This window comes from Phoca vitulina, unplaced genomic scaffold, assembly GCF_004348235.1.
Source record: "Phoca vitulina isolate PV1807 unplaced genomic scaffold, GSC_HSeal_1.0 scaffold16, whole genome shotgun sequence".
Lineage (NCBI taxonomy): Eukaryota > Metazoa > Chordata > Mammalia > Carnivora > Phocidae > Phoca > Phoca vitulina.
In genome coordinates, this window is record NW_022589719.1 from 9,449,647 (window position 1) to 9,476,498 (window position 26,852).

The 26,852-nt window shown below is 36.5% G+C and overlaps 1 protein-coding gene across 1 annotated transcript in view; it reads right to left on the minus strand.

The window, feature by feature from the left end:
• Nucleotides 1–26,852, minus strand: part of KCNA4 (potassium voltage-gated channel subfamily A member 4) — a 354,568-nt gene that overhangs the window by 92,546 nt on the left and 235,170 nt on the right. The window lies entirely within an intron of this gene.

Below are 26,852 nucleotides of genomic sequence, written 5' to 3' on the forward strand. Positions count from 1 at the left end.
AAGAAATATAAAAAAATTCAAGCCTTTCTGGGTTGGAAAATAAGACTATTCCCTATTTTCTGGTCTCTAGAAATAGAGACCAAACTCTCTCAAAGTAAGAAATGATCTCAGGTAGAAATCAAAGCAAGAGTGTGATTCTAAGAACCCTTATTAAGGCTGCAGAAAGATTTAAGGTGGTAGCTACTAGACATTCTTGGAATCTTAAAGCTGTGGTTCCATAGCAGTCACATATGCATCTTAAGGTAGAGAGATGTCTGTCACACAAAGAATTATGGATATAACTTTTGGGGACATAATGTTAACCTCAATCAGATTTATAAAGCCCCACAAAATTTGTTATAGGTGATTTATCAACTCAGACTAGAAGAGATAGTTCAAAACGAAAAGAGGCTTGTAGTTCCCCAAATGCTATAAGCAGAAAACAGGATAATTAAGCCACCTAGCTATAAACATGGAATATTAATTACATCTCAGTGGGCACAGCCAGCAGCTAGAGGTCAGAGTTAATGGCAGAAAAGAAAAGAGGACCAAAGAATTACTCTCAGAAAGCAGGAGATGACCCCTAAACTAATCTAAAAATATGTTCTTTCCCACAAATAGGAGAACCTGACAATGTAAGACCTGCAAGTTTGATGCTGCAATTGGAATGAGAAACTGTGGATACTGCAGTGAGGTGGAGTCTTTTTCTTTATGTGGGGGAAATGTGAATACTCTGTGGCCAGAGAGCCAGAAATTTATCAAATTTACTAGTAAAATGTGATAAGTTATAAAATATATTTCCCCATTCCTACTATAAAAGCCACTTTGCAACACAACTTTGTCATTTCTTTCATCAGTATGTGGAGTCTACTTTTTTACCTCTTCCATCTGGGCTGGCCTGGTGATTAGCTTTGACCAAAAGAATATGAAGAAAGCCATTCTAAGCCAAGGCTTCAATAGGCATCATAGATTTTTTCCTATCATAACCTGAGACCACCATGCTATGAGAAAGAGCAAGATGAAAAATAATGAGGATAAAAAGAGATTGGTCATCTGGGCTATTCCAGTCCTCCCATCTGACCCATCAGGTAACTATGGTTGCATGAGATCTGCAGAAAAATTACCAATTCAACCTGCAGTATCATGAGAAATAATAAATTAGGTTTTCTTAAGCCACTGAATTTTGGGGCTTTGTTTGATGGTCTGTTATACATCCACAGATAATTGAAACACCACATGAGACATTGTGCAAGTACTTATCCTTCATCTATCTCTAACTCACCTGTGATAGAGAAACACTAATATCAAGTTTACCCTCTCTTCAGAGATTTTGAGATAGTTAAAGGTGATCCCAAGAATTTGAATAAAACTGAATAATGCTTCCATTTAAGCTGTCTCATGTTTTTCAAAATTAGTTTATATTCAAGTAAGATTATTTGACTGTATTTAAAAATCTTGGCTACAAATTTCTCAGAAGAAGTATTGAAACAATAGTAGTAAGGAAGTGGTAAGTAACTCAAGGGCAGGGAAAGGAAGGAAGAGAGGGAGAGAGGGGAGGAAGGAAGGAAGAAGGGCAGAGGGAGGGGGGAATACAAAAAGGAAAAGAAATGGACAAAATTAACACTAAGCTATCAACCAAAACCAAGGTCTTGACTAAAATAAATAGAAAAATCATTTTTACTTAAGTATAAAATTTGGGGTGAGTTAAACCTTGATGTCAGAGAAGTACACATACCAGTATTGAGAATGTTTTAAAAGACATGGGGTTCAGCTTCCTATACCAAATTTAGGTGATTACCTATGCTTAATTGAACACATTTAGGAATGAATAATTTGCTTTCTCCCTAAATAACATTTTAGTTCAATGCAGGTCAAAATGTTAGATTTTTTCCTCTTTTGCACTGAAATTTGACAGTTCACATGGAAAAAGTCTCACCAGAGACTCCCCTATATATCTAAATCAGAATTCTCCAGACATTGGCTTCAAGCTAGATTGATCAGCATCCCCTGTGGTGCTTGATGAAATGTACAGTTCCAGTCTACTTACCTTGATGCACTTAATCCACATCTCAGAGTGGGTAACTCCATCTGAATTCTTAACTTGTGCTATAGGTCATTTATATATATATATCAACATCTGAGAACCTCTGCCTTGTACTTTAGGCTCTTCAAGGAGAGAACAAAATCATATTTCACCTTGGATCCCCAGCCTCGTATATACAGGAACTCAATAATTTTTCTCAAAGAAATAAGTGAATGAAGAGTAAATGATGAATAAACGACATGTGCAGTTCTAAGATTTAAACGCTGCCATGTCCTATGAGTCACTTCCATTTAGATACTTACTTCAAGTGGAGCCAAACCCATATACTATCTAAAACTACTAAGTACAAACGTATCTGAAGCTTTATTCATTTGTCCTAAGTTCACTGATCTTCCTTTCCAGATTCTGAAACCAAAATTTTAGAAATATGGCCTAATATTCTGGTCCCCAGTTCCTGGAACACAGTAGGTGGTTAACATACAACTGTTGAGAGATTTTGTTTTCAAATTTTTGCTGGACTGTTTCTTATTTCTTTTTATAATCTGAGTAGTTGAATCTTTAGTCTGATAACTGAGATTGTAGTAAATATTTTGTCCTGAAAAACTTTCCATGAATCTAGTCTCCTTGTACAGGGACTTGTCAATCTTTTACCAAAATCCTCATATAGGATACCTGACCCAAACATACCCATCCCAGTGCTGAGTTTCTTTGAACTGCTGCCTGACTCCCTTGTAGATGCCTTCCCAAATAGTACCTACTCTTGCATAACCCACATCTGCGATCTACCCACCAATTCTCCTTGAAGGTAACTGTTGCCCTGATCCCACTGTTTCTATTTCCTTAGAATACCATATCCTAACTCCTTTCACTATTCATAAGTCTAACTTTAGATTCTGTCCCCTTGTTGGCTGAATTTTTCCACTGACATGGAATATCATCACAATCTAAACTTACTGCTTTATTCATTTTCAGTCCATGGGCTAGAGAGCAATATGCCTTGAAATTATTGAAAGGCTAGGGAATTGTTTCTCTAATTTTATTTAAGAGCTAAGATCTTAAACTAATTATATCCCATTTTCCTTTTCCAATTGTGCTTGGAATTTGAAGTCAGCCAGAAATGGACTTGAAACCAGTTCTGCTATTCACACCCAGAAAGGTATTTAACTCCTCTAAGTGGCAATTTCATCTGTAAAATGGGAACAACATTAATGTCTCCTTATTGGATTGTTGTCAGGATTCACTGTGATAATAAGCTTTGCACAGTTCTGGGTACATAGTAAATGCTTGTTAAATGGTAGCATTATTAGGACTCTTTCTGCATGGCTCCTCTCCAGAAGATCATCGTCTTACATATGGTAACAGGGTGGTAGGAAAGAAAACAGTGTGGGCATTTTTCAGTATCCTCTAAGATAAGAATGCATCTGGATCATCGCTGGTGCATAGCTCCCCTTGCCTAAAAATAGAACACCTTCTGCTTTATGTCAGGAATTATCATTATTCCATTAGCAGCTTCGCTGAAAGCCACAGACAGCTCAGCAGAACCACTGTGTTGGCAGCTTACTCTTTGACCCCCTAAAGAACCATAGGGGCTGAATTTCCTTTCACTTGCTGGTACATCAGACCACACATCCCTCACAGCTCTCCTTGTTTCTTGTGTCACCTACCCCATTTGTAAATATATCACTCCTCTCTAGAGAGGAGGAAATCACAGAAACCACCATGGCCATTCTTATGATAACTGATCTATCAATTCATTCATTCTAAGGAAGTAACTATAAGAAGCTTACAAACATACTGAAAAATAATTTATGCTGGTTGGGAAATTTGCACTCTGGGTTCTCCATGGGAGTAGAGAGACAGGTGACAGCCCAGGCAGCCATGAAATGTAGTTTGCATTCCCTGGAATAAATATTAATATTTGATCCCAATACAAAGTCTAATTCAAAAGGGAGCTGCTTTAATTTTTCCCCTAGCTATAAGGATCGGGCTAAGCAAAGAAAGAATTTAAGGCTTAATAATGGTAAAGTAAGAATAATGATGATAAAAATAATTACAGCTTACATTTACTGGGTATTCACTCTGCATCACCCATTATATTAAAGGATTAACATGCCCCAATATACTTAATTTGGAGAAGACTTCAGAGGTAAATATTATCATCTCAAATTATAAAAGTGGGAAACTATGATGATGAAAGGTTAAATGCCATGTCCAATGCCCCATGGCTAGTGGGTGACAGAGCTAGAATCTCAACACTGACAATTTAGCTCCAGAGCCATGGATTGAACTTCCATGCTCAAGACCAGGGGCCAACAAATTTTTCTATAAAGGGCCACATAGTAAATATTTAGGGCTTTATGAGCCACAATATCTCTGTCAAAACCAGTCAATTTCACTGGTATAGTGCAAAAGCAGACACAAATAATACATCAGTGGATAAGCTTGGCTGTGTTCCACCTTACATAAAAAGATGTACACCTAGCCCCTGCTCAATACAACTAGTGACTGAGCTTCATTCCTCAAAGTGACCAACAATCTCTTCCCCTCAATTTGACATTAAGTGATTTTCATTCACAAATGAAGGTTCTGCCTGCACAAATCCTCTTGCCAAACTTCTCCTTGGGCCCCAGGCAATGGTGGGAGCCCTGAAGGAAGAAGCTGTAAAGTGTACTCTTGCTCCAAATGGAACCAGTAGAACAATAGCACATGACCAGCAGCCTTTTGCCTGGACAAAGCTGAGTCACAGTGAACATACTTGCTCCACTGCCTCTCTGTTCACTCTTTTACATTTGCTGCAAACAAAGGAAGGGAAAATAAGTGAATAAATGTTCTTTCAAACTGAAATCCTTATATGACCATGCCAACAGGAGAGCAAAAACAATTCTGACAAACTCTTTCACCTCAGTTGTTATTGCACCAGAACTACTGAATAATTACTTGGTCACTATTTATTACAGTGTATCACTTCCTTACTAAGTAATTAGTCTTTACTAAGTAGAGAGACTCTATCAAAGCAGTGAATGGACCCCAGAGCCAGACCACCTGGCTTCAAATCCTGGCTCTGGCCCCTCTAGCTTGGACAATATAACTTTGGGCAAATTAACTCACATTTCTGTGTCTCAGTTTACACATCTTTAAAATGAGGATAATTATTAAGCTCATAGAGTTTGGTAAGGATTAAATGAGTTAATATATGCATGTTAAACATTTAGAAAAGCACTTAGTACAGAATACTCAAAAATTATTAGCTATTTTTATTAAAGAACATAGGGAAACAAGTTCTTAATTCTTTTTTTTTTCATTAAAGAACTACTGATTGAACTCATGCATTGGACAAGGGTCTTTCCTCAGGGTTAGTCTTCATAAGACATTGTCCTAGCCCTCAAGAAACTTAAAATATAGTAGTCATTTAAACTTTGAGCTATTTCAAGGATGTTTTAGGAAATGATGCTCCTGTTACATTACAATATTATGAGCATTGTTGCCTTGTTTCCCTTCCTTCTCATGTACCACAGACATCTATCAAAAGCCTCATATAAATATATAGTGAGGAAATACATAGTGAGAAATATAGTGAGGAAAACATAAAAAGGTATATCTTAGGAGGAAGGACTAGAATATGATTTGGAGGAGAAATATGAAAATAAAAACTAGCAGAGAAAATATTGGGGAACTGCAATACAAAATAATGATTTTCTTGGACAGTAATGAAAATCATGACAGTGTGATAGCCTCACAACAGGTCAAATTCTTTGTGATAAATTCTAAGTGAGCGGCACCTGGGTGGCCCAGTCAATTAGGTGTCTGACTCGTGATTTCAGGTCAAGTCATGATCTCAGGGTCGTGGGATCAAATACCTCATCGGGCTTCATGCTGTGACTGGAGACTGCTTGGGATTCTCTCTCTCTCTCTCTGCCCCTCCCCCCTTGTGCATATGCATGTGCTCTCTAAAAAAAAAAAAAGAAGAAGGAGAAGAAAAATTCTAAGTGAGATTCATAATTCCTAGGTTGAATTGGGATCTAATAGTATTAAAAAATTGTTTGTGATGGTGGTTAAAAATTATGCCATTTACATGTTCAACCTTGTGTTAAGAATGATAATCTCAAAAAGAGAATTTTCTTATCTGTAAAATAAGTCTTAAAATAACAGTAGCTATCTCATTGTATTCTTATATAATGTAAACGAGATAGTGCATGTAAACCTCCCAGCATGGGGCTAGTTCATAGAATAAAGTCAAGGGGCGCCTGGGTGGCTCAGTCGTTAAGCGTCTGCCTTTGGCTCAGGTCATGGTCCCAGGGTCCTGGGATTGAGCCCCGCATCAGGCTCTCTGCTCCGCGGGAAGCCTGCTTCTCCCTTCCCCACTCCCCCTGCTTGTGTTTCCTCTCTCACTGTGTGTCTCTCTCTCTGTCAAATAAATAAATAAAATCTTTAAAAAAAAAAAAAGAATAAAGTCAAAACACAGCATTTATCATTATCTTATTTTCCCCAAGAGCTCAGAAAAATCTATTATCTAGAATCTATCACAAAGGAGTATGTTCTATATTATTCAACCCAGTTTACGTATGGCAGTCATATTGGGGGTCCACTGGATACTATGGCAGCCTCAAAAATGTGCCATTCAGATCACCTGCTGTGAGAGTCTAAGTGATGGACAACCCCAGCAACTGCCTTTCTGGATTCATCCCTACATTCATGGCAAGGCCCCACTTCCGGTGGGGTGTTCCCAGTCAATGGCTGAGCATAATGAGAATAGTAATGTATATCCATCTTATAAAACACAGGATTATTTTAACAAATGTCTTTGGCTAGAGGAATCATCATCAACCTGGCCAAAACTTTCTTAGAACTGCCTCCAAACTGAGACTCTTCCTGCCCTGTCTTCTTCTTCACCCCTTCCTTCTCAAGTGTCAGACCTGCATAGTTGTGTGAAGTCTCCTCTTCCTCCTTTAACTTCCCCTTCCCATCTATCCTTCAGAGGTTTCCCCTAATAAATGTCCTGCAATTTAATCCTACTTTGGCATCTGCTTCTTGATGGACCCAAACCTACACAGACATCCAACATTTATTTATCAACCTTACCCTCATTCCTGGCTCTATTTTTTAACCCTGTTTTATTGATTACTTAATATAAACCCAATCAACTGAACACATGGTATAGATTTTTCAAGCCACTGACTTCTGCTCCAATTCCAAGCCACAATATTATTTCCCTTCCCCAAATCAGTGCTTGTACTACTTTTATCAGCAATACCATTTCCCCTCACCTATACCTAACACGGGCCATATGTACACTGGTGTTTCCCCTTTTGTAGACTGCCCAGTAACTACCCATCTCTCTAGGAAATAGCTCTTTACTCATGGTTACCTCTCAAAACAGTTTGTATAAGTATAATTTGCCTAAGTCAGGATCTCTTTGATTTCTTAGTGGTACTTATTAAAAGAGAGATCTTGGGAGACAAATCTTGTATTGCTAGATTTAAGAAAGTTCTTAGAAATTTCCTTTTCCAATCTTGACTTTTTCCAGATGAGGAGACTAAAGACAAAACACCAAGTGACTTTTCTGAAGTTATACAAGGAATAAAGATGGGATAAAAAAGTAATACTGTGCTCCCAAAGAAATAAGGAGCATCAACAGCACATGCAGCAACATCATGAAGAGCTCCAGCACCCGAAACAGAGGGAAACAGGAAGAAATTTGAAGACGACATGTGGGGGCAAGAGTTCTACAAGAGAAAAGGATACATGCTCATAAGGAGTTTGATGTAGAGAAAAAAATAACTGCTAATAAAATTATGACTCAGAATAATGTTCTAGACAATCAAGTGCTTAATAAATCAATTTTAGTAATCAAGGAGTTTTTTCTGGACATTTAGCTACAGGCTCACATATAATGATGAGTGTTTTAGTAATCACCACATGCAAATATAGCCACATTGGTCTTCCAGATAAGGGGAATATGTTCTAAGTTAATAGACACTGTTTTTTTCCAGACAATAAAATTTGATCATTTATCCTCGAAATTATAATTTTTCCCTTTAAACAGTGATGAATACAATGTTTTTCTTTTTCCAAAGGTGGGGGGAAAAGATTATCTTTTTGTTTTTGTCATATACTGGGTCTAAACTTTAGCATTAACTATACCCATGCACCAGGACATTTTATACCACCAGTTGGCAACATGCTTAATTATGTGATGTTACACTGGTTGTCTTCATTTTTTAGACCAATATTCTACATCCCTAATAATCATATCACACACAACTATCAGTACAAAAATTGGGGGCACACATTTTGCAAAACACATACATATAATTTATAAATTATGCATAGGACTATACTACTTGAAAAGACCTTGCATAACAATACATAGACCAAAATAGTACTTCAAGGAAGAATGGAATAATACATATTAATGTTAAGTCTAATATTTTTCATTGTCTCCATCATGGATCATTTTGCATATCCTACTTGTAGACCACTGGTTTATTTCATGAACATAGAAAAAAAATCCTCAGTATTTTATCAAACCAAATTTTACTTCATTTTCTTCATATATTTCTATCAGAATGCATTCAAAATATTTTTTCTGTTCTTAACAATTTCAAGATTACCTATATAGTTTATATCTCCCAACATTTCCCTACATCAAGGCTTACAAACAGCAGGCAATGGTGAAAATCAAACCTATTCTATATGGCCTGAACAGTGTTTCTTAAATATCTGAAATCTAAGGTACATAGGAGGGGGGAAATGCCCTCTGAGCTGCATGTTACCTACCACTTTTTTTAAATCTCATTTGTGTACTGCTTGATTCACTAAAAATGGCCACAAACTCTTTGACGTAAGAGTATATTGACTATAGTTGAGTATATTTCCTCTCCACTTGAATTTATGTTAGCTCTGTGATTTGCTCTGATAGAATGCAGTAGAAAATGGCAATGTGTAAATGTATGATAGCTTCTATTTCATACATTTTCCATAGATTTCATATGTCATTCTGTAGGAAACCCAGGCTATAAGGAGAGACCATGTGGAGGAGAACCAATGCACTCCACTCAAAATCCCAGGTGAGCCCCAAGCTGACAGCCATCACTATGTGTGAACTATCTGAGTAAGTGCTCTTACAACTCCAATGGATTCAAGCCTCTGGACCACCGTAGGGGCAGTTGATACCATATGCAGCAGAGGAACCACCTTACTGAACCCAGTCTACCTACAGAATTTTGAGTGATAATAAATGGTTATTATTGCTCTAAGCCACCAAGGTTTGGGGTGGTTTGTTACACAGTAATAGATAACCAAAGCATACATTATCTTTAAATGGTATGTGAATCCGTGATACCTTCCCTATACAAACTTTTCATTCCAGTTGGATTAATGGGTTTTTAATATAACTTGACATGTGCATTCTCCACGTCTTTGCTTGTGATACAGATTGTGTGCCTATGTACCAAATTCTAACCATCTTTCAAGACACAACTGGTTACACTTTCTAGCTCCCGTGTCCTAATTAAGTAATCATGGGTGAACTGTTTCATCTCCCTAATCCTCTCCTTATTTATAGAATATGTATAGTAATAGCAATTATCTCCAGGGTTATTGGGAAGATTAAGACATATTGCATGTAAAGGGTTTAACACAGTGTCTGGCCCACAATAAATATTCAATAAAGGCCATTTATTATTGAAACCCACCTCAAGTATTTAAGTAGACTTTATCTTCATTCAGTATAGTGTCATTTAGCTGAGTAATTCTTTTTCCAGAACTCTGTCCCCAAAGATGTGAAAGAATTCTTTTCCATCCCTTCAAACCTTAGCTAATAAATAGATCACTGAAGAGAGTATCTATCAAAAGCTAAGATTCATTTTTCAAAGTGGAAATATTTTGGTCAGAGTAAGCCCTGTAAACAATAGGAGGTCAATGATAGATTTGTTGAATTAATGAATAAATTAAAAAAAAAAAAACAGAAGGCACAGCTGATGCTCACCCAAAAATAGGAAAAACAATCATTTCAGATGCTCTATTCTTTATAATGTGTTGCCAACATATTATATTTACAAATTGGACTGATTATTAGCCCAATTAGTTATTTGTTATGTTCCCTGTGTTATATGATCTTATGAAATGTATAATCCATAAATATGTATAAAGTAAAATAAAGGAGTTGAATTCATCAATTCCATTTCCTAAAGAACATTCTCAGAATCAATGAGGGTGTTGGGGTTATTTAATGATGGTATATGGCATAAAATCAGGTCTATAAGATGCTGGTATTTAATGCCATTTCTAACTTTTGGCTCTCAGTCTTATATTGTACTCCTCATTAAGTAAAAGTTCTTGATACCCCATTGCCTTGGAAAAGGAAGGACAGCAGAGAAGGTGACTCTAGAGAGAGGTTAACACAAAGCCAAGTAAAGTGTCAAGACAGCAACTTAGAAGCACAGATATCTCCTGTTTATGGATTAGCAACCCACTCCTGAAAATCACATGTGCTATGGGGGGAAAAAAAGCCAAATGAAACAAAACATAAAATACCTAGAAAGTATTAAAAAAAAAAAAAAAAAAAGAATACCTGGAAAGTATTTCCATTGTTTTATATGGCAAAAATTGTGTGTGTGTGTGCATGTTATGCCTCAACCCAACACTCTCACCCTATTTCTAAATATGACTAAAATACACAAAAGCCTCTAGAGAATTAACAAACTATCATATTGGATATAAAATAGAATATAGCTCTGTGGTTATCAAATAATAATTTTTAAAAATCACATTTTATGCAGTAACATTTCAGTTCCATTGCAATCACTTTCTCATTTGCTTTATTTCCCCACAATTTTCATGAATATTTCCCCATATTTGAGAGGTCACATTGTAAAATTCTTGGCAAAAACTTGGCAACAATATGAAAGACGTTCAGAACAAATACCCCATGGCAGAGAATGGCTCACCTTGAGTTAACACTGTGATGCCTTTCTTAGCAACAGACATGTCCAACCTACATGTCCCCTTTTTCAGCATTCATTGTTCTTTATACTTTTCAAAATACTTATCATGACTTTGACATTCTACTAATTGTTTTTGGAACATAACTCAAGGCTTTTCCTAAACATTTTGCTCAAAGTGTTATATTGAACTCTGAGGACAGAAGTATAAATTTTCAGATGCAAACATAGGTTGAAATGTTGGAATTGAGTGTTGTAAGCACAGTGAAGTTTAGATCTTAAAACCTAAAAGAAATCATGCTATCAGGATATATTATTTCAAGAGATACTCTATAGGGTACACCTGCACAATGTTGCCTAGAATTATAAGGAAATAATGTCTATATTGAAAATATATAAATTAATGTGGACCTTTTTTTTTTTTGCCTCCCAGCATCAACGCACCCTCTTTTAGTAATAGCAATTCTATTTAATTTTGGGGAAACACTCATTGTTAGTCTATATGATTTGGGTGGGACTGACCATACCTCTGGCACCTGGCCAGGCCAATCACAACATGTTAAATCTATGGTCACAATTCATATTCATGGATAGAGAGAGAAATAAATGATCCAATCAATACAATGATACTCAACTCCCGGGTTTTCAGTTTTGGTTTTTGTTGTTGTTTTTCAGAGTGAGAATATCAGAATTTCTAAAACCTCTTTTTTATTGTTCCACTAAGCTGATATACTTCAGGAAGAGAGCCTGTCTAGGAATGGAGTCAACACAGAGAAACACAAGACAAAGATGCAGAATCACTTAAGTCCAGCTATTCCTAAACTCAGTTACCTCTAGAGTTTTAGGCTATGTGATTTTTTTGCACAAGCCACACTAACTTAGAATATCAGGCAAGATTCATAAGCAAGACCGTGGTGGCAAGTAAACGCAGTGGCTTAACATTTATTTCTCACGCACACAAAATCTGATGTGGATCAGACAATTCTCAAGGGAAGTTCTTCTCCATGCAGTGACTCAGGGATCCAGGCTGATTCAACATGTGGCCTGCACAATTGCCCCTCAAAAGAGACAAAGTGATACAGCCTTCTCAAATACTTTGGCCTAGATGTTGCACGTATCATGTTTGCTCATGCTTTGTTGGCTAAAACTAGTCATATGGCTTTTGTGCCAAGAAAATAGGAGTACTAAATATTTTGAGCAATATTTCTACCACAAAATCTTTTTTGGGTATTTTTAACTAAGTGTCCTAACTAATACAGAAATATTTTTCAAGTTAATTATAAATAAATTGCCTGCTGGAAAGAGGATAGAGAAGGAAAGGTATTAGGCAAAGAGGGTGAAACTGAGTCTCTTTGGAGAGAATGTGCCCTGTGTAAACTACTGTATAAATGCCTAATATGATTCCATTTGATGGGTGCACACTAGCGCCATTCATCTTGTCACTTTCCAGAAACGATATTATTTGCTCAAACAACATAGCATTATGTACCTCACCCCAACATCCAGTAATCACCTTCTTTTCATCCTGCATCCTGGCATTAATCACACTTCATAGCTGAGAAATGACAATGGCAGCTTGGGCTCAGCTGTGAGGTACAGGGCTTAGAGCTTTCATTCATCTTTATCAATTCCTCTATCAACTTTGTTGGCACACTCAGCAGCACCACCAGCCTCTCAGCCACCAAGCCATGGTATTATGCAATTTAACCTTTTCAGCTCCATTTATTCAACAAATCTTAGCAACATTTCCTTGCCATTCAGACTGATATCACTCAAACCCAGGCCCCCATCATCCAGCTCTTCATCCAGATAAATATCCATCTTCTTGGTTCTCTTGAAATGAGGCTCACTCCTCTTTGACTCATCTGGTACATTCTTACCCGTCCAATTTTACACAAACACCCACAGCATATTCTTTCATATTATTTCACTGATTTCCAGTGAGTCTCTATTTTCTCCCAAAACCAATATAAACTCATTTTATTAATATGGTCCCATCCTTTCTGCCATGTTTGTGGTGTATTCTCTTTAATGTTTATCTGTTATTCTATACAAGACTGTCTTCAAAAATCTCATGTGAAATATTCTAGCAGGGCTGACTATAAGGTCTGCTACTTCTTCAGAAGAAAGCTGGTTTGGAAGAAAAAAAATCTGCAATCATGAGTCCAATAAAATATTCCCAGCAATAGACTTGGACTCCAAGGTAGCTCATCAGCATAACATAATAAAAAAATCAAAAAAAGTAAAAATAAATGTTCAGACATATGGGAAACTCATTAATTGGATTTAGAAGGGTCTATACTATATATAAAGGTACTGCAGTAGAAGTCTCCAGGCTAGGAGTTATAAAAAAAAAACAAAAACAAAAACAAAACTCAAGATCACAGCCTGAATACAATTAGACCACTGAATTGAACTTTTTAAAAGGGTGAACTTTATGGTAAGTTAATTGTATCTCAATAAAGCTGTTGTTAAAATAATTATATCTTGATTGGAATAGAGCTCAAATATTACTATAGTTTATACATATGCCCAGAATCGACCTTGCAGGCATATACGCTTTATCTAATTACTCTCCACCCTGAGCACTCTACTCAGTTAAAAGATGCTTTTTGCATGTAAGGCTCCTGATGTAGGGAAGTAGCAATGAGTATGGGTGTATAAGCAATAGTAATATTTCTCAAACTTTAGTGTAATGTTTCTCAAAATTTTTTTCCAGTTTTGAGATATAATTGACATTCAGCACTGTATAAATTTAAGATGTACAGTGTAATGATATGACTTATATATATATATATTGTGAAATGATTACCATGGTAATTTAACATCCACCATCATATACACACACACACACACACACATATATATATTCTTCAAACTTTTTCAAATTGTGAAAGTTTGTTCACTTGCAAGGTCTAGGGTCCTATGTATAGAGATCATGATTTCAAAATTCTATAGCAAGGTACTGAAATGTTCACTTTATTAATCAGTCTAGGAGACTGTATGTATCCCATGTCCCATACTTTAAAATAATAGTAATAATAACCCTGGTCTACATAGGAACCAGTCTGAGGAAGAGAAACTGACCATGGCTGGAGGAGTTGCTGAAGTGCCAAATACATTGTTCAGAGAAAAATTCAAGATTTTATGAGCTGAATATAATCAGAAATAGAAGAAAGACACGCTTCATTCAGACTATCCAAATATGGCAGATGCAGTGGTTAGGGCAAGGTTGTAGTTCATTAACTACAAAAGTTACATTACTACTACATTAACTCTCAAGCTGACTTGAGGGATTCAAATGATCAGGCTTTATATAAGAATTAACATAGCAAGACTAATTTAGATTCCACTTATTCATAGGTATGATGAGATAGATAATATATGACCCAGTTTGGACTGAATTGACTCAGCAACTGGCATAGGTGGGTGCAGGTTGAAGATGTCAGAGCTTGTACTTAGAAAAGGCCAGAAATATAAGGAATGGCTAACATTACAAACACCCATATTCATTGCTACTTCCCTACATCAGGAGCTTTACATGCAAAAAGCATCTTTTAACTGAGTAGAGTGCTCGGAGTGGAGAGTAATTAGATAAAATGTATGCCTGCAAGGTTCATTCTGGATATTCACAAGCTGCTGACCAGCATAATGTGTGATTTCAAAGGCAGGTTTGAGAGCAGATGGGTTCTAAGGGAACATAATGTGATGCTTAGAAACTCACCAAGAAAGAAAATGATTTATTTTTTCCAGAAAGAAGAAATGACACCTAAGGAGTAGTCTCAGGAATTAAAAAACAGAAAAATAGGTTCAGTCAAAGCAAAGAAGCAGTAACTTTGTTATACTAAGGCTGTCTCTTTGAGGCCATAATTTAAGCCATTACTTTAATCAAAGCTATCTTAAAAATCACTATTCAATATATGACATAAGATCTCATGCCTTCTAGCTATTTTTTATGTTCAATTAGCCAGCATATAGTACATCATAAGTTTTTGTTGTAGTGTTCAACGATTCATTAGTTGCGTATAACACCCAGTGCTCATCCCAACACGTGCCCTCCTTAATACCCATCACCTGGTTACCCCATCCCCCACCCCCCTCCCTTCTGTAACCCTCAGTTTGGGTCCCAAAGTCCAGAGTCTCTCATGGTTTGTCTCCCTCTCTGATTTCTTCCCATTCAGTTTTCCTTCCCTTCTCCTGTGGTCCTCTGCTCTATTCCTTATGTTCCACATATGAGTGAAACTATATGATAATTGTCTTTCTCTGCTTGACTTATTTCACTTAGCATAATCTCCTCCAGTTCCATCCATGTCGATGCAAATGGTGGGTATTCATCCTTTCTGATGGCTATTTTTTATTACTTCTTATCAGGGCCTTATAAGAATCATCTATGCTATATCATCTAGCCCTAAATTGTTTACTTTCCTTTATAAATCTGTCAAAAATTCATTTAGTAAACATTTATTGAACACTTTATTGAACTAAAATGGCAAGGAAAATTTTCTTATTCTCAAAGGGCTTAGAGTCCAATATAACTTACTCTTTTACACCAAATAAATAAGAAATAGTTCTGTCAATGACTGGACCGTATGTCCCAGTTGTGTCCATTTTAACATCCATCACAACTAGAGTCAATGTTATCTTTGAACATTTTTGCTGAATATAAAGCACATTTATTAAACACTAGCTTTCTTATGAAAATATTCCTGACATCATAAGTTGGGTTATGCCTCAGGATGACCAGGGATTATAACCTACAACACCGGAGATGCCAATATCTGCAATTAGTTTGGATCTTTTCCCTGAAATGAAACATTGGTTCCATATTTTTAAAGTTATCTAATACTTAGGTATTAGATACTTAGGTATTAATATCAAAGTGTCTGGAGTGGTTCCCAGATAGAGGGGATTTGTTAGTGGAGCAAAACAGCTAGAGTTCAGACCTATCGATAGCACTATACTGACAGACTTTTATAAATTCAGTCTGAAGAAATAGCTAAGTGTCACCATGTCTACACAAAGATGAGATTCAATTAAGTGGGGAAAGGTTAAAATTGGAGTAAAACTAGCAGTAAATTAGTTGTTTGAAATGAATAGTCTCAACAAGACATCTGGGAGATGGAAACTTTAACTTTTCAATCAACCTAAGAAAAACAAGGTGCTAAATTGGCTGCCCCTACTGATTACAAACACCAACAGAAAGTTAGGAATTAGAGTCACATTTACATAAATTATTTATTCATCATCTTAGTATTCCTTACTATCAACCAATTTCATAAGGTTTTATGGCCATCTGGACAATGTCAGTTGGAGCAAATGGTGGAGTTTATGACATGGTGATGGGCACTGTGTTTGATTTATACTTCTCCCACAAATTTATACTTTTCATTATATTTGAGCCTGAGCTTTCCCAGCAAAGGAAGAGAAGATTTAACTTCCTATACTTCCTATGAGCACTATGCTTACCGACTAAGACACAATTGAAATGTCTTTGATAGGACATCTGGGGGCAGCAGTATAGGCTTTATTTGTCAAGATCATTAAACCCATCAGATTAAGAAGATCCAGAGTCCCAAATAATAGAATTATTTACTCAAATGTCTGCCTAACAATGATGATACCAGGGTGTTACATCAAAATAATACATGAGATGAGACAAATATAAGAAAAAATAAGTCTCTTCAGGTCTTTTACAGTCATTATCCAAACTTGGTAGTCTTTCTTGATTAATATGAAAGGAATATTTAAAATGATGTCGCATAGCTATGTTGTGATGAGGAGACTAAGAATGTCTCTTTGCAGAGATGATTAACAATTCATTTCATATGAATTGTGTTTGTGGGGGTCTACAAACACCAAATATTGTAATGTTATCTATAACTGCAATAATGTTATAGATAAATGCCATGACTTAGCTAAAACAAATCTAAGTTTATGTTGAAACTCTAGCTAAATGATTGTTATGGGTCAGGGTCAAAGGAGTCTTTGGGTGATTTCTGGTCACCAGAACTTGCCTGGAAGAAAAAGAAGCATGATAGAGTTTTTCAAAGTCCTAAGCATGAAAACTGGTCAGCTGAAAGAGGGGCTATAGTTATTGAAGGGAAGTGGAGGATAAAAGCTCTAATATGAGAAATTTGTGATGTCATATGAAGGAATAGCTACCAAACTGAAAAGTGAGAATCAGCAGATGACCAAGATAGACTGAGTTGAAAGTGTATGTTGCCAGGAGTGCAGGAAGAAGCATATTTTGTCTGGACACTCCTCTGGTTCTAATTTACTAGTGTCTAGAAAACTATTATTGACCAGTTAGTGGAGCAAAACAGCTAGAGTTCAGACCTATCGAAAGCACTATATCATAGTCACCTGCCAACCACATTGCCTTGTTTTTTTTTGTTTTTGTTGTGTTGTGTTGTTATTCAAGCATCTTAAATATATGGATGCCATCTCAACAAGAAGGGCACGGAAGGGAACAAAATGAGGCCCTTGTGTCAGTTCAGTTGCTTCAGGAAGCAAATACCATGACAGAATTAGAAGCACAGGATATTTTGTAGAGAAAGGCCAGTAAAAAACATAAAGGGGAGAGGGATCAAGAGTAGGTGGTGACTGACTTGAGACTGGTGCAGGTCAGATACCTATGAAGGGAGAGAGGGAGGAAAGGAGACTGCAATAGGAAGAGCTTCATGATGCATTGGAGCTCTGAGAAATTCTCAGCCAGCTCATTGAGAAACCCAGAGAAGACATCCTTCATTGAGCATAAATGGCCAGTCTAGCACCCCTGTTGCATTCAGTTACTGGATGGAGGTGTTATGACCTTGGTGTAAACAATGTAGCATATTCCAATAACAAGGTAGCTAGAGACTATCAGCTACCACACTCCTCACAACTTTTCTCTTACCATGATATCTGAGCCACAGAACTCTCTTGCTACCATAGTCCACACTCCAGCCTTCACAGATCAATTTTTTCCATAGTTTCAAAGTAGTTGCTCCATTTTTCCTTTGACTCTCTCTTCATAAAAGGAAACTTGAAATAGGTTAATGGGATGACTTACATCCTCTCTTGTTGCCTTTGGTCTGGAAACTGCAACTGATGATCATCTCCCTCCTCTACTATCAATTCTAAATTCCTCTTACCTTCATTTATCATCTCTGCAGGTTGTGGTAGCTTACCAACTATTACCTAAACCTTCATTCCTAAGTCTCTGGTAATCATACATATCTCAAGCTAGGATAATTTCATGTGATAGATAATTCATAGTAACAATAGTTAACAAAGTACCAAGAGAAACCAAATAAAGCACTTGAGTTTCACATATATTCTCTGCCCCCAAAGTGTAAAAGCAACCCTATCTCCTCCTGCTGACCAGGATCAATTGTCCTGGCCAAGAGGGTGACGCTTCTCTGCTGGTCCCTATTCCCAAGGAGACCAAAGTTCTCAGGCAGCAGCCATAACTTATAGTTCAACGGGATCTGCTCTGTCACCTGGAAGGGATATTTTTCCTTTGGGGACCAGGCTCTCTAACCCTACATATTCCAGAGCTTCAGGGATGAAAAGTATAAATTCCTCAGTGGTTCAAGAATCTGATAACAACAACAAAAAAAAAGTTAAAAAGAAATAGGGGAGAGATCCAAGGATAAAGTAAACTACTACATTCTACCAGACTACACTCCTCCTTTATACAAGCCTATTTCTGTTATACAACAGTGAACCTAGGGATGTACCTGAAATAGTTATATACTAAAACAATACATTGACAAAAACCATCAACAGATAGCCTTCTCTCAAGCCATTTAAAATACAAGTTATAAGGGGCGCCTGGGTGGCTCAGTCGTTAAGCGTCTGCCTTCGGCTCAGGTCATGATCCCAGGGTCCTGGGATCGAGCCCCACATCGGGCTCCCTGCTTGGCGGGAAGCCTGCTTCTCCCTCTCCCACTCCCCCTGCTTGTGTTCCCTCTCTCGCTGTGTCTCTCTCTGTTGAATAAATAAACAAAATCTTTAAAAAAAAAAAAAAAATACAAGTTATAAAATGAACAGTACAATATATTTTTCAAAGTCTCTAATTTCAAGGGCTTCCTGTGACACTCATGACCATCTCTCCATCATCAATATTCTAAATAAACGTTATACATGAGAACAAGATATATTCTTTGTTCCATCATTATGCATCTGCTCACATCCTCATTTTCCTAGAGGAAATTTGATACTTTCCAAATTTCCATACCAGCATTCCTTGTTTAAACTTGATAAAGGACTTCAGGCATCTGTTCACTTTCTCTCCTCCAACATTCACCTCTCTCCCTGGCTTCTAGACTCAGAGCCTCTTTTAAATGGTTCCTTCCTCATGCTGATGCATCAAATGCAGACTTTGCTCTGTCACTTAATAGGAAAAAGATTATTTAACACCCCAAGTTTAAGGTATTTTCCCATTCATAAATCTATGCATGCAAAATATTTTTAGTGCCTCCACTATGACAAGCAGTAGAAAAGCAGTAAAAAGAAAATTTGAACTTGAACTTGAAGCAAGTGGGTTTGAGCTCTGCTCCAAGTCAAGTCAGCATGAGGGTAAGGCAGTTACCCAGTCTTTCTGACTTATTTTATTTGTAAAATGGAGATAAAAATCAAAATAAAAAAAATTAAAAATCAATATTTTTATTGTTTTTTATTGATTATATAAAATAAAATCAAAATTTTATTTTAAAATTAAAAATCAGAATATTTTCTGAAGAAAAATGAAATAAAAGATGTGAAAATCCATTGTAAACTCTGAAATAGATTACATATGAAGTGATGTAATTATTTAGCATATTATAATTATTTATAATCCAAAGAAATATATCATTAATCAAATCTTCACTTGGTCAGAACAAAATAATGGGAAGACACTTGAAGTGAGGTGCACTTTGTAGAATCCTTTAATATTCTGTCTACTCAGCATATTCTAAGATTAACCAATTTTATCACTCTCTTTTATTATCCGATCTTGGCCAATAATTTAGAGTTTAGCCATGGCTTCTTTTTTTTTTTTTTTTTTTTTTAACATATCATCAGGATTAGTAACTCTTGCCTTATTCAGTTCTGAGGCTAATTGTGAAACCACATAAGATAATAAAATCAAAGCAATTTATACACAGTAATGTGACAAGCAAATCATAGGCTTTGTCTTTATTCACCTTGTTTTAGATAGTGCTTTCAGAAATCATCTCAGTTCAGTCCTACTTAAACAAGCTTAAAGACAGTATCCAAAGTCATATATATTTGAAATTTGGTATCAGAACATTTAAATCAAACACTCTTGGGCACCTGGGTGGCTCAGTCAGTTAAGCGGCTGCCTTCGGCTCAGGTCATGATCCCAGGGTCCTGGGATCAAGCCCCGCATCGGGCTCCCTGCTCAGCGGAGAGCCTGCTTCTGCCTTTCCCTCTGCCTGCCACTCTGCCTACTTGTGCTATCTCTCTGCCAAATAAATAAATTAAAAAAAAAAATCTTAAATCAAACACTCTTGGTTTCAAGGCGTGCGTGTGTGTGTGTGCGCGCGCGCGCACGCATGCTCCTAAATACTAATATCAACTATATGGTTCCAGGTCAGAGTTGGTCAAAAGAGGAACTTGCACGTGGTTTGGAAGACAGAGGTGAGGTAGAACCAACACCCCTTGAAAGTTGTCGCAGTCAGACATGGTAAAGGTCAAAACAATAAGGACAGATGAAGAGATACCCAGCAAATCCAAGCTTGCGCATGTTCTCCTCTGCTCCACATCCAGCTACTGCCTGACTACAGGCTCTCTTGGCCAGCAGCAATTACTAGGCACAGCACCAGAGACTTGGCTAAAAATCCACAAAGTTTTAACTTCCTTTCTGTAGAGACTGTGGTCCACATTGGCTCTGACCTGTCCACTTACACCAGTGTAGCAGACAGGCTGGTTAGCAACTGTTAGTCTGACTCAGACTTCCCCTTTTCAGACTTCCACTTCACTTCTTCTCCAACATTTCTTAATAATCTCCCAGTTTCCATAAAACTTACATTGCCTCTATTTGCTGACTGATACAAAGATGATATAATTCTCATGTCTGCTGCAAAACTATGACAAATTTGATACCTATGCAAAGCTAAATATGCACCAAAAAAGGTATTAAAATGCTGTGTCATTAGTTTTAAAAGCACTAAGAACTTTTTTCTTTTTATTATATAAGTTTTATTATTGATAACATTTAGCAGCCAAAGTAAGTACTTAATGCCTTTAAGTGCTCTGAAAAAATTTAGAGACTCTTGGGTAACAAAGAACCCTAGAAACTACTTTCTTTATGTCTTTAAAAGGTAGATAAGGAAATTGCCTCCCAGAGATGTCAAATCATTTGCCTAAATTCCCTCAGAGTCAGTGATTTGCTATTCTGTTAAAAGCAGATTTCTTAAGCTGTCCCCTTACCTGATTAAGGAATGCAAACCATCTTACTCAGTGGATCCATTTAATTCAGAATGTCTATGTCTATGTTTCAAATACTTCCTTTTCCTATCCATGATCCTATTCCTTACTCTTTGTTCCACTTCTTTTTTGTCTCCCACTCTAGGAGCTTCTATGCCAGGCAGTGTGAACTGCGTTGCTCTTATCTTATCTAAGCATACACTGAGATTCCTTTTCCCCTCATTTTGGCCTTAAATAATAACATAAACAATCCCAGTCATATCATACATTTAGTGCATTTCTTATAACCTGCTCTATTAGTAATATCCATTCTCTGTTACGTTTGCTTACTGGTTGTTATTTCAAAGATAATGAAATAGGGAAGAGTTGGTACAGATTGGATTTTTCATGAATAAAACTATCAAATGAATGGTGCACTGAAATCTATTCAGGCAGAGGAAATACACTCCATTATAACAGATGTCAGTGCATGTTGATGAGTACCCATCTGAATATAATCATTGCAAATGAACATTTATTCAGAGGCCTGAAATACCTGCAGGCTGCCTTGTCTTAGGTCAGCATTGGAAAGTTTTAGAAATGATGCATTGCTCCCTCAAAATTCATTGGTACTACAGTAGCCTTCTCCAAAATTAAATCCTGTCTTGCCTGAAAAAGAAGATATGTTTCTTAAAACACTTCACCTGTCTTTTACTTTTTCCTCTGCCTGGGGTATTCTCAGGATAGTTTTTATTTATTATAACTAGATGTTGGTAAATTCAGTCATTTACCTACATGTCTAATTTTTCATTATTTATTCTGACATTTCCTGACTACTTCTTGTATGCCAGACTTGGTAGGAAGTGTTAGGGGTATGGAATGCAAGTCGTTAGATTCTAAATTTTGTGAGAGTAAGAACTTCGTACTTATTCACCAATAATATACTCCATGCCTAGCACTTACCTGATACAGAGGAAGTGCTCAATAAATTATTTTTATTTATTAATTGAATGAATGAATGAATGAGAAATCTCTGGTTGCAAACAGTTCACAGTCTAGTGGCAATAATTACACTATCTGTAATGAGTGTGATAATAGTGATATAAATGTGGAGTTGATGGAGCTGACAGGAGGAAAAATCTAACTGATATTCCAATTCAAGCGTCCCACTATAGAAAGTGGGTTAAGTGCCTTTTTGGACAACTGAGGGAAGAAACTCACCTCCACTTAGAAGGGCAAGTAGGCGGGAAAAATGTTCAAACACAAAAGAACTCCAGACATCTTGTATGATATTTGCCATTACTTGTGGAGACTTCAAAAGGCCAGAAGAGGAGCTGAGATCCCCGAGAAGTTAATGGCTTTACTAACAACCTAGAGGAATAATAAAAAGGCCTTGTAGTCTGACAAGGCGTGCTGGAATATATTTAAAGTTCTTTCAAATAGATAGAATAAAAATGAAAACTGGCAAAAAGCCAGCTAATCAAACAAACAAACAGCCCTTCGTTTCATTACTTATATTTCAATTGGCTTTGTTAATAAAAACAGGGTTAAATATAAAAGGCACTGGTAAAGCATCTAAAAATTCGTGTCCTGGCAAAAGAGAGCAAATAGACCAAGTTCATGCTAGTGGGCTGCTGTAGCATTTTGTATATTTACAATAAGGTCTAAAACTACAGAATCTGGTGGTAAATCATAAACATTTTAAATTCAGTTAGGAAATCAAGAATATCTAGAGTAGTAGGAAAAATATGAAGCTTAAATCTAAAATTAAACCCACGAGTATAAACAATTCAACCAAGAGCCAGGTGTTGGATACAAAATCAACTAAAATTTTAGTGACTTCAGTGTTATTTTAGCTAGCAGGAATCATTTCAGAAGGCTGGGAGGCACAGCTTGCCATACCCAAGAGATTGAGCTTACGTCCCAAACTTAGAATAGAGCCTTTCCTGGTTATGCTGTTGGTATTTTAAGAAACATGACAGCCCCATCTGCCATCCATATGAGAAGTCACTCTTTCCAAGATGTCACTGAATTTATGCCTGTAACCCCAAACTAACAGGAAAAGGAAATATCATTCTTCCTCATCTTCTTCCAAGAAAGGTTTAATGTGCAATAGTCTAGCACTCTTTCCAAGAAAATAACCAAAGATCTTTTTTTCTACAAATATATATATCAAAGTATGTCAATAACCAGGGTATAAGAGGTAAAAAAAAAAAAAGGGGGGGGGAGCAATACACACAATGATTATTTTTACCCTAACACTTCTTTGCCAAACATTCACTAATCATTCTACATGCATTATCTCATTTAAATCTAATCCTTACAGTGATTCTAGGTTTAGCTATAGCTATAATCATTTAGTAGATGGAAAAAGAAAAACACCTTACTGGTTCAATAAATCCACAAGGATTGCAAAATTATAGGACTGGGACTCAATCCCACATTTTTCTGATGCCAAATTTCATGCCCTTAACTATTTTGACAGTGTCTCTATAATCACATTACTCCCTTGAGATTATAACCTTTTGACAGCTCCCATCATCTCTATCAAGGTTCCTCACTCTGCTATAAATTGGCTGTGGATAGAATTCTGGGTGTCTATGAACTTGGATGAGGAAAAAAAAAAAAAAAACCTCACATCTTTATTTTTACCAACCTTTAATGCACAAAGCAATATATATATCAAAATTTTAAAAAAATTGGTTCAATCCAAATGCCTTCCTTTGAAATTCCAATAGCATTGTTTTACATCATTTAAAAATACCATTCTGACAAGGGGTCCATAGGCTTTACTAGACTACCAAAGAGGTGCATGGCACACAAAAATTTAAGAAACCCTGCTCCATAGGATACAATTCAAACTCCTTTATATGGTATCCAAAATTTTTCATGTAGTCTATTGGACAAGGAGCATTTTCTGGCCCAATCTGAGCCCATCAGAATCTTTCTGAATGATTTTTTTCTTTTTGAGCTGGAATTAAGGATTGAGTCAGCTTCTCTTTGGGGACAGAATTTTAAAGTTGTTAGGCTAGAGAGTCTTTGGTGGCTGTTTCCCACATCATGGCCAAAGAAGCCTATATGTGTTAGAGGAAAATAAAGCTAAATAAATACATCCATAAATAAAAATAAATCAGTAAGATTTAGTCACCTCTATTGCCTTACTATTTCTCCCAAGGCTCATTTTAAAATCCTTCTAAGTGGTTATCCTTGGCACTTTCTATTCCTTTCCGAGTCCATCCTATTTATCATTAAGCAGCACACCCAGGTTAATTTTTCTAAACGATGACTATGTTGACATCACGTCACTCCCCCCAAAAGCTCCATGACTCCCTATTGTCTACAAACCAAAGTTCAGACTCCTCCAGTGGATTGATATTCAAGGATTTCCATGTAATGGACCCACCTTGCCTGTCCAATTTAGTTTTCAACTTCTTCCTCTTCATCATCTTGTATAATAGCCAAAATGGATCAATCACTGTTTCCCGTTTGTAGCCCTATATTTTCCTTCCTCCATGCTTTTAATTAACCTCCTCCCTGTAGCTGGGATACCTCTGTAATCTTCACATATCTAAATCATACTTATTTGTCCAGGTCCAGCACAAATGCAACAAACCTCATCTAGTCCTAATTCCTGATTCTTCCCAGGAGAAATAAAATCTATTCTCTGAGCTTTATGTATAATTCACCTATGCTTTTCACTGGCCATTTACCCTATTCTAATTATATAATTATTTAATATATAACATTTTCCCACAATAGTAACAGTAGTAATAGCAATTGAGCATTTATGCCAGTTACTACTAAACACTTTCTTTGAACTGTCTTATTTAACTTTCACAACCACCCTGTGAATTAGAATCTATTACTGTACCATTTTATAGGTGAAGAAACTGAGGTAGACTATCTTGCCAAAGGATGGACGCACTAGCCTTCAAACTCAGGCAGCCTGACCCTAAAACTTACCCTTGGCCATGCTCCACTATTCTACCTTCTCTAATAGACTGTAAGCTCACTGAAAACATTTCTTAGTTTGGTACAACTTAATAGCTTACACAATGTCCAACACCATGCTTTGGGTATAATCTGTGCTCAATAAAGACTTGGGTAAATCATTTTTAGATATTTATCTATGAATCACAGTGTTTGAGACAAAATGAAAGTTAGAAAAATCAGTCTCTCCTTTTAAAAAACATTTTATTTCTCTTTAGTGGAGTCATCAGCTGTGAACTTAACTTTTTTAATATTTATTAAGCTAAGTGAAGTATATAACATGATGGCCCCACTTAATAATTGTCCAATAGATCTTAGTGGTAGTTATTGGGGTTTTTTGTTTGTTTGTTTGTTTCTTGCTGTTATTTTTGTTCTTGTTACCACAGTGAGTTAGGAAGAAATGTTTAGGACTCCCATTGCACATCAGAGAATAGTGAGTCGTCAACAGGTTGAACAATATGGTGAAGATTATGGTCTAGTTGGTTTCAAAGCCAGAACTTAAACCAGTGGCTTTTCCTTTCCAGGGTTTGGCTCAAACCCATAGAGCCCACAGCTAACACCTAATCTCAAGAATCACATCTGCTTCTTTAACAGAGAGTAGAAATGAAATCCATTCATTACTGGCCTGTGACATATTTAGTAGCATTCAGTAATTCAATTTCTATGATCATCTTTATTCATTTATTTAAAACAGAAGTTGTAATGGAAAAAAATTGAAAACGATTTATGTGCTTAACACCAAAAAATTCAAGATGTTATGCAACTTCAATTTCTAAATAGCATTTTCTTCTACCTCAGAATTACAAGTTTAGGGAAAATAACCAACCTTTGTTTTGAAGTCTCTGGCTTTTGTCATTTCTGGCAAATTTTAAAATGCTTAAAGATAACATCTTTGATTCATTCTGGCTGGAAAAACAAAGCCAGTCTAATAAAAATTGCTGGTATTCCAACTTCAAAAGATATATACTGCTAAGTCATTCCCTACTTATGATATATCATCCTTTCTGAAGAATAAAAACTATTGCATAGGCTATATGGACAGAAGGGGAAAAATTAAATTTAATAGCTTTCTGCAATAGACATGCCTTTCTCTAGGAACAACTGCAATTATCTTAACCGTAATAAGAAGTTAATTGTTAGTAGCCTTCCCTCTGCCAGCTTTCTTCAAGTTCAGTCCCCAAACAAGCAGATTGCCTTCAAAGTAAACAGAGATTCATTGCAGGGATAGGGAAATGTGAGTGCTTAAGCTAGAAGCAATGACCCAAGTGTTTTATATTCCATTCTATCTCTGACTTTCATTGTGACTCCAAACAGATGACAAATTACCCTTGATTTGAACTCAACAGCTGTCTACTCTCCCTACCTTGGTACCCCCTCCACTCTCTTCACCTTCCCTAATATGATCCTCTTCCAAAATATCCCACCTCTGATAATGACACCATTATCTATCCAGTCACTGTGTCCCTTTCACAGTCCCTACAAAGATCTTTATTCAAATGTGC